A 6,000-nucleotide genomic window follows, 5' to 3' on the forward strand; every position below is an offset into this window, starting at 1 on the left:
CGCTCCGCTCCATGCCGATCCGCCAGTGGTCCGCTTTGCTTTGCTGTGGAGCTCCGGATCCGAATCAGAGCGCCGCCAGCACCAGGTAAGGCCCCCCTACCTTCTCCCCCCTTACCTGCGTCTGTCCGCGGTCCGGCAGCGGCTTCAACTGAGCCCGAGGACTCAAACAGGAAGACCGGACCGCAGACGGACACAGGTAAGACCCTTCCCCCCTGCCCCCTTACCTGGCTCCGCTGCTGTCGCTGCATGGGTGGCGGCAGGGCCAGGTAAACCCCTCCTCGCACACACCACTTACCTGGTCCATTGCGGCCCATCGCCAGCTTCACTAGAGCCCGTGGCTCAACCCAGAACTGTAGGCCCCGCTTGGGGCCTACACTTCCGGATTGAGCTGCAGGCTCTAGTGAAGCCGGCGACGGGCCGCGACGGACCAGGTAAGACCCCTTCCCCCCTTCCCCCTTACCTGGCTCTGCCACCGTCACTGAACGGGTGGCGGCAGCGCCAGGTAAGGCCCCCTTACCTTTTTTTCGGCGCTCTGGATCGAGGCGAAGGAGCCGCCTTCATCTCGATCCAATCCACTGCCCCCTGATCCTCTTCACCTCCACCTTAAGGGGAGGCAAAGCACCACGATCTGCTTCTGCTTCTCCGACCTGAAGAGAAGCAGAGCACAGCCCTAGTAACTAAGGCTTAGGAGAGGCATTTCAACCTCTTGGAATGGGGCGGGGGGGCACCTGTGGAAAAGCCAGGAACCCACCAAATAATGTCTAGTCAGGGAAGGAGTGAGACCAGGGGAAGGCAGCATGACCTTTTAGAGAAGCCCGGAGAATTGGATTTGACACCCAGTCTGAACAAAGATTCTGTTCAGATGACATTCTAAGCCACGGTGATTAAGCATTTTGAGCTGAACATTGGGCTTGTTCAGACGACACGTTAAGCCACTAACTCTTTTGTAGCAAATGGTTAGTAAGCATGTTTAAACTATGGTTATGTAGCTACCATGGTTAGAAATGGTTCTCACAACATTTTATTTATTATTGCATTTGTATCCCCCCTTTTTTCCTCCAAGGAACTGAAGGCGGCATACATAATCCTCCCCCCCCTCCATTTTATCCTCACAACAACAACCCTGTGAGATAGGTTGGGATGAGGGTCTGTGACTGGCCCAAAGTCACCCAGGAGGTTTCCATGGCCAAGTGGGGACCAGAACCCAAATCTCCTGATGCCCAGTCCAACACTTTAGCCACTACACTACACTGACTAAGCCATAATGTTTAGCTCAAAATGTTTAACTGCTGTGGCTTAGCATGTCATGAGAATCAGGTCTACTCAGAAGTAAGCAGGATAAGTCTCTGCAGGACTATTCAGAATGAAGCAGTACTGAATCACTTGGAAGCTTTCTCCCTGGCCCCACCACCTCTGCCCTGCAAGGGAAAGATCTTATTTCCAAAGCACAATTGATTGGACATACATGCTTTCCACTGCTAAGCATGGAGGAATGCAGCCACTGAAGTTTGCGACCATAGATATATTAAAAACAGAGAGCTTTAAATTGCGGCTCATCTTTCAGGAGGAGGATACGATTTAAAGGTAAGTCGCAGCAGCGGGAAGTGACCAGGGAGGGCGAGGGGGGTGGGAGAGGGTGGTAAGTCCATTGGACTCACAATGGCCTTGCACTGGCTTTCCCAGGCAGGTGAGTGGGTGGGGAGCGGCCAAGCACCTCCAAATTGGCCTAAGGCGCCCCAAGGTTTCATTGCCAATCTACTTTGGCCTCGGGGCACCTTGGACTGCCCTGGTACCACTTCGGATTCAGGGATTCAGCCCGAGTCAGTGCTCAGTCCTATTATGTACCAGTCTTCTCCAACCTGGTCCCATCCAGATGTGTTGAACAACAACTCCCATTGTTCTGAGCCAAAGGCTATACTGGCTAGAGATGAAGGAAACTGTTGTCCAATATATCTGGAAGGCACCAGGTTGGTGAAGGCTGTTAAACACCAACCTGAGCACCTTGGAGGAAGGAGGAATAGAAATGTGGTACATAAATAAACAGCCATATAGAAGACTGTTCTTTCTGCTTCTGTTCTTTTGGAGGAACAGTCAAGTTGGTGCTATAAGTTGCTGAAAATACTAATTAGTATAGTTTTGGGCTTTTTTTAAAAAAAAAGGCAAACAGAATGTCTGAAATGTCTTTGTCCCTTAATTGAATCCCATTTCCTCTGCTCCCCCCACCTGATAATACCATAGACGCATTTCAGCAAATCATCTTCTATAAGAAGGTGTGAAGAGACTGGAGAATCTGATCCACTAAAGTTGAAAGGGAAGTCGAATCCCATTTTTATTTTTTAAAATACCCCATCAAGCCAGGCATTATTTTTAGGGCTGTGTTGTCAGAACAAACAAGCCTTCCTTTTTGCCGCTTAGCAGCTTTAAATAATAAAAAAAAATCTTCTTTTTTCTGCGGACTGTAAAGAAGCATCTTGCGTAATTATTGCAATTATTTCCCTCTAAATTTAGGCTGGACGAGATGGCTCATAAGGAAAGGAAAGCTGTACTTGGAGAAGGATGTTTTCCTCTGTACGCTGGGAAAGGTGACATGCATTCGAAAATTGCTGCAGTGAATTCAGGTTTGTCGGTTCCTTGATTCAGCGGGACAGTGATGATATGTGTGTATGTGTGTTGTGCACATATCATGATCATTATACATCCAGCACCATAAATCTGCAAACTAAAGTGATTGGATCCAGATTGAGTCATACCTAAAGTAGACTCATTGAAATCAATGGCAGGATATTAGTCATGACTAACTTTAGTCCAATGGATCTGCTTTAAGTGATGCAGGGAGCAATCCTACAGTCTCTAGACAGCTTTGGGCTTGGATAGCTACATAGTGTGGCCACACTCTTGAAGAAATCCACTCTGGATCCAATAGTTTCTGACAACTGCCATCCGTTTCCTTGATACTTCAAAAGGTTGTGGGGTGGGGGACTACTGCACGTACTCTCAGAGGGTGCCTATTATTTAAACTGGGGTGGGCAACATGAAACCCACATCCGAAGTTGGTTTTGTGAACTGTGAGCGGGAGGGGAGCTCAGAATCCTGGATCCGAAGCCCCTCATCCAGCCCATCATTGAATCCAAACATTGATCCCGGATTTGCACAGCCCCACCTGATCCAGATGTCACAAGTAGGTAGAGCTGTGTGTCATCAGCATACGGCTGGCACTTTGCTCCAAATCGTCTAATGGTCGATCCCAGTGGCTTCATAGAAATGTCAAACAACATTGAGGACGAGATAGATGAGGGCCAATAAACTGAAGCCAAAACATGGCAAGATGGAGGCCCTGTGGGTGAGTGGTTCCTAGGTCTGATAGATGGGCTTATAGCCTATTCTGGATGAGGTTGCACTCCCTTTGAAAGAACAGATCTGTAGTCTGGGGTAGTTCTGGTTCCATTGGGACCACAATACTTGATAGAATGCCTCTCCCAACCTCAACATATCTGGACACTATAACATCTAGAGGGGCCCTTCAAGTGCTTCCTCTGAGGGAGATGACAAGGGAGAGGGTCTTTTCAGTGGTGGCCCACCACAATGGAATGAGCTCCCCACACAGGCCCACCTGGCACCAACACTGTCATCTTAAGACTGTCCTCTACTCCCAGGCATTTAATGGCATGTGCTGGGGCATTTACACCTGCCATCTAAACAGATGTAGTATTCAATTGAAATACTACATTTTTAGTTGTCTACATTGTTTTAAATTTTGTATATTTATATTTTCTGCTGTATTTTATTATCTTATGAACTGTTGTAAACTGCCCAGAGAGCTTTGGCTATTGGGTGGTATAGTAATGAAAATAAAAACAATAATACTGCAAAACGTAACTGTTTACGCAGTTACATGGGCACGGCACACCCTAGCCAACTACCACTAGTCAGGGCTAACTACCCTGTTAGTGTGAAATAATGGTTACAAAAACGTGAAGAAAAGCCTCGAATGGGCAGCGTCAAGGCCGAGAACGCTTCACGAAGTTAACAGTGGGACAAAATGGGAATGAATAAGGAAGAGAAAAACCACCCAAACTCCCCCAGACATGTTTTGCTTGTTCCACAGGCAACCACCAAGTCAGGACGCCCAAAGCAACGCTTAGCTTGGTCAGATGAAATGAATGGTAACGTGATGCGTTGTTAATATAAAATCGCACAACTCGAAACAATAGCATCAGGGTACCAAACGGAACTTCATAGGCGATTTCTTGAAATCTACCCCCACCTAACGGACACTTGAACAGAACAATGACTAATAGACCCAAAAAAAGAGAGTTACAATCCACAACAAAAGGCTAACAGAACATGAAATTCAAAAAATTAAAGAAGAAATAGCACAATAGAACACCGACATGACAGGCACAGATGCACCAACAAGAATCGCACAAACACCCATAGAAGAAACAGCATTGGTACAAAACCACTGGGAACCAGGATATTTGACCATGGTGCTTTCTCCCTTATCAGCCTGTTGGGTCACTGACCACATAAAATGACCTTCAGGTGGTTCCACATGAAGCTGCCGTCCGTTTGGAAACCACTTGGAGAAGGAAGCACCCTCAAGATATTCAGTATTCTGTTGAATTCCCTGCTTCTTGATGTCAGGCACACACCAAACTTGCTTTATTTTCACTGCCTGCTGAAGACATTTGTATTTCAACATGCTTTTCTTGAAAGACCAGCCATGGCTTTATTGGTATAATGTGATTTAAAACATTTTTATTCTTTTGCATTTTGATCCCTCTGCCTCTCTTTACTATTCACTGCTCAGGTTTTTTTTTATATAGAACAGTTTATGAATTGTGTAAATAATAAATAATATTTATATTGATTTTTTTTTACTAGTCATGGTAAGGGGCAAAGTGCTAACTCCCCAGCTCCAACCAGGAGTATTCCTGCTCAATGTCTTTGCATAAAGACACATTTACCACACCGTCCCTCAGCCCAGCTCTTAAAAGGCAAGAAGGGCAAGGATTGATGGGGCAGGACGTGGTTGGTCACATCGTTGTTGCCACCAAGTTGTCCCTGTCACCAGGCTGCAGCAACTGAGGGTGCAATCCTACGGACTTTTCGACAGAAAAAAAGGCCTACATCTCCCAGCATGCCATTTATTTAAAAAAAAAAATTAAAGTATGTTTTTTTTAAAAATGTCATGATCATTCAGGGCACAACCCTATGCATGTTTAAACAGGAGTGGGTGAGAAACTCCTACATTATGGGAATTGTAGTCCAATACATATGGAGGGCGCCAGGTTGGGGAAAGCTGAAATAGGGGATGCCTTCAAATGGAGGACTTTAAAAAAGGACCCATGTTCACTAAGTCATCTTGTTTTTGTTGATCGTATGTAAGTTGCTTTGGCAGCTTTTTTTGGCTGAAGGGTAAGATAAATCTGTTTTAAACGAATAAATAAATAATCCATCTTCTCCCTAGCATGAGAGTTTTGCATGAGCAGGCAACGCGATAACCAATGGTGGTTTAAATAGCTGATGATTGGTTATTTAACCCACCATGGGTTGTTGTGTTGTGTGGAGGGAGTTTTTTTCACCAACAGTTGGTTATTTGGCCAAAATAACCAACGCTGTGCAGAGTTGGCAATTTGAACCACCATTGGTTATCATGTTGTGTGAAGGGCACTGCTGGTTAGTTCCTTAGCCACCGTTGGTTAGTTCATCAGCCACAGCGTTGTAAGGCAAGAGTGGTCTAAGCAGTAGCTGCCACTCTAGCCCAGCTGGCTGGATAGATTTTTGGCAGCAATGGCTGATGGGATACCACTGGGAGGACTGAGTGGGGAGAGAGGGCAGGGGATGAGTGAGTCAACTCAACGTGGACTAATAGTCAACTCAGTGCTGATCCTAATCCAGACCACAGTTGATTATTATGTTTTTTGGGGGGAGTACCCCCTAGATAAACATTTGTCAAGTTAATTATTACCCCACCATTGATGTCTGAATGCAGCCAAT

This window comes from Elgaria multicarinata, chromosome 13 (genome assembly GCF_023053635.1).
Source record: "Elgaria multicarinata webbii isolate HBS135686 ecotype San Diego chromosome 13, rElgMul1.1.pri, whole genome shotgun sequence".
Taxonomy (NCBI): Eukaryota; Metazoa; Chordata; class Lepidosauria; order Squamata; family Anguidae; genus Elgaria; species Elgaria multicarinata.